Raw genomic sequence first — 3,411 nt, forward strand, 5'->3', positions numbered from 1 at the left:
TCTCTCTCTCTCTCTCTCTCTCTCTCTCCCTCTCTCTCTCTCTCTCTTTCTCTCTTTCTCTCTCTCTCTTTCTCTCTTTCTCTCTCTCTCTCTCTGTCTTTCTCTCTCTCTCTCTCTCTCTCTCTCTCTCTCTTTCTCTCTTTCTCTCTCTCTTTCTCTCTTTCTCTCTCTCTCTCTCTGTCTTTCTCTCTCTCTCTCTCTCTCTTTCTCTCTCTCTCTCTCTCTCTCTCTCTCTCTCTCTCTCTCTTTCTCTCTCTCTCTCTCTCTCTCTCTCTCTCCCTCTCTCTCTCTCTCTCTCTCTCTCTCTCTCCCTCTCTCTCTCTCTCTCTTTCTCTCTTTCTCTCTCTCTCTTTCTCTCTTTCTCTCTCTCTCTCTCTGTCTTTCTCTCTCTCTCTCTCTCTCTCTCTCTCTCTCTTTCTCTCTTTCTCTCTCTCTTTCTCTCTTTCTCTCTCTCTCTCTCTGTCTTTCTCTCTCTCTCTCTCTCTCTTTCTCTCTCTCTCTCTCTCTCTCTCTCTCTCTCTCTCTCTCTTTCTCTCTCTCTCTCTCTCTCTCTCTTTCTCTCTCTCTCTCTCTCTCTCTCTCTCTCTCTCTCTCTCTCTCTCTCTCTCTCTCTCTTTCTCTCTCTCATCACAAGAAAGCTACACAAACTCAAACCAGAATTTTGTTTGGTTTACTATACATGTATATGTATTATTAAAAAGTCACTGGAAAATTGAATTAAACTGCACACAATAAAACTCGCGCAGAGTACTGTACATAAATACAGAAAAAAAGGAGTTGAAATAATTATTTGCAATGCATTTCAAAGTTTACAGGCAAAGCACAACTTTTGTTTACATGCATGTATATAACATTTCAGACCCCAGAAGATAGTGTGTCTGGAGGGGGGGGGGTTGCTACTGACTGAAGTGTCTTTAGGCCATTCCCCAAAGGAGGGGGGGGGGCGGACATTAACATCTCGAGTTCTTGTGCATAGTAGAATTGTAATTGTGAATGGGCTGATTCATCAACGTCAGGCTCATAACTGCTTGAACTGCAACAGGGAACTGTTGTTGTTTTTTTCTAATCCTTACTATCGTCATTTTTTCTCTACTTCTTTTATATGTTTTTTACACTCTTGTGACCCGCTATTTCCGGGGTGCCTTGATAGTCGAAGCAGCAGACTTTGTGCTGTTGAAGCTAGGGAGGTGAGCAGAGTAAGTCTGATTCCCTTTTAAGGACTTCTCTGTTGACATTCACCCCTAGGCGCTCACATGACCTTATGCAGTTGCGAGCGCCGTAAAACCTCTACTTTAAGAAAAAAGATAGTGTGTATGCGCGGAGAAAGGTCCCAGATGTCGGGAATTTTGGATATTGAAATTAGGGCATATTCTTGTAGCAAATTCATTGCTGAACAGTACAGCATGTTGCAAAAATAACTAATAAAAAATATCTAGACTTAAGACATAACATCCTTTCGATAGATCTATATGGTCTCTTTTAAGGACAAGCAGGCTAACCCAGGTTTTTTTTCAGTGGGTGGTTGGCGGGTGCTCTGATGTGGTTTGCTTCTTCTTTCCTATCAAACATCTGTCGTCCTTATCTCCCCTTCATTTTAAAAAATGTTTGTTACTCTCTTGTAACAGCTCTAATCTTCTGGCGCTCATATGACCTTATGCAGTTGCGAGCGCCGTAAAACCTCTACTAAAGCTTACTGACCAAAAGTGAGCATTGCTCTACTTTTAAGAGAAGTTTAGTTTCATTTGTGTGTATGTTTGTTATAGAGAAAACTCTCCTTGTATTTTAATGAAGCTGAACAAGGGGCAAACGCTTTACCTTCGATTTTCTAAAAACAGCATTTTTCGGGATAGCCCCCTTGTGCTTAAAATTAAAAGCGACCATATACATTATAAAATGGTCAAACATATGTTTTTTGATGGAAGTAAATTTTTGACCTGGCACGACTTTTTTTTTTTTAACCTTTTCACGCCGTTGCTCAAAATTAGCTTTGCCGACAATTGGGACCTTTCTCCAGGCACACGCATTTATGTTTTCAATTCCTTCCTAACCCCTGTGGATTTACATTATAATTGGTCGCTTTTAAGGACAAGCGAGCTAACCCAGATTTCGGGGGTTTCCAGAAATCTTGACCTACACCAAAAGTGGGAATTGCCCTACCTATAGGAGAAGTTTGGTTCCATGTGTGTGTATGTTTGTTTAGTTATAAAAGAAAACTCTCCTTGCCTTTTAAAGGGACTGAATAAGGATCCAGAAACTTTACCTCCGCTTTTCTCAAAACAGCATTTTTCGGAAGAGCCCCTTTGTGCTTAAAAGCGACCAATTTACTTCGTGTCATAAAGTGGCTGATAAAACGTATCCGAAACAAAAAGTTAATAGAACAGCTAGACCCAGAACTCACACGGGGGCTCTCGTGGCCTAGAGATTAAGGTGTTTGCCTCTCATTCAAATGTCCCGGGTTCAAATCCGAGTAGTGACGAAAAAATTTTCTTCTCTAAAATTGTCTCCATTCACCTCCTATCCTGCTCTCCAACAATGTTCTGTCGTCTGCTTTTGTCTCAAATGTCTGCCCCCACCCCCTCACCTCCTTTGCCCGCCTCCTCTGGGCTCCTGACTCTTTCTGCAGCCTTTCTACTGCTACTCCTTGGCTCCTTCTTACTGCTGTCTTTCAGCCACACCCCTGATCTTCTGGTAGGAAAGATCTCCACCTAGTCTTCTCGGACAAGGGCGAAAAATCTCGGAGGTCTCGTTTGCAAGTTGCGCACGTTAAGGGGAGTAATCTTTGACCGCCACCCGGGCTAAACTAAAAATTTTCTACGAACTGAAAATGTTTGGTGTGTCCCGTTCACTCATGTGACCTTATGCAGTTGCGAGCGCCGTAAAACACTTACCGAAAATCTTATTTAAAAAAGAACTCAAACACGTACGCACGTGCACACACACACACACACACACACACACACACACACACACACACACACACACACACACACACACACTCGCACACACATATGCATGTGTGCGAGCGAGACAAGCAGTAAAACCAAGACATTTTAAGCAAATTATTTTCTACTTTTGAATCATTGTACTGGTCGTTTGTGATTGTGGGTGCATAAAAATCAACCCAAGGGGGGGGGGGGGGGGGATTTGTGGAAATTTTTAACTTCTCCACTCCTGAATCACAATAAGAAAACACATAAGAGTAAGAGAGACGTAAGAAACCAGTGAAATACAGTACATGGTCTGTTCGTGGTACCCAAACAACAAAACCATCACGTAGAGAGAAACGTCTTGTGGACGCCAAAACACCTCACTAAACACAACTTAAATTTAATACCATGTGAGTATGAGTGTGCTCTCTCTCTCACACACGTAGGCCGACACACGCATTCACGCATACGTACATACACACGC

At 42.5% G+C, this 3,411-nt stretch overlaps 1 protein-coding gene across 1 annotated transcript in view; it reads right to left on the reverse strand.

The window, feature by feature from the left end:
• The window catches only part of LOC101850693 (troponin C, skeletal muscle), a 13,559-nt gene that overhangs the window by 2,969 nt on the left and 7,179 nt on the right, over positions 1–3,411 (reverse strand). The gene's annotated exons all lie outside the window — the stretch shown is intronic.

Source organism: Aplysia californica, unplaced genomic scaffold (genome assembly GCF_000002075.1).
Source record: "Aplysia californica isolate F4 #8 unplaced genomic scaffold, AplCal3.0 scaffold01325, whole genome shotgun sequence".
NCBI classification, from domain to species: Eukaryota; Metazoa; Mollusca; class Gastropoda; order Aplysiida; family Aplysiidae; genus Aplysia; species Aplysia californica.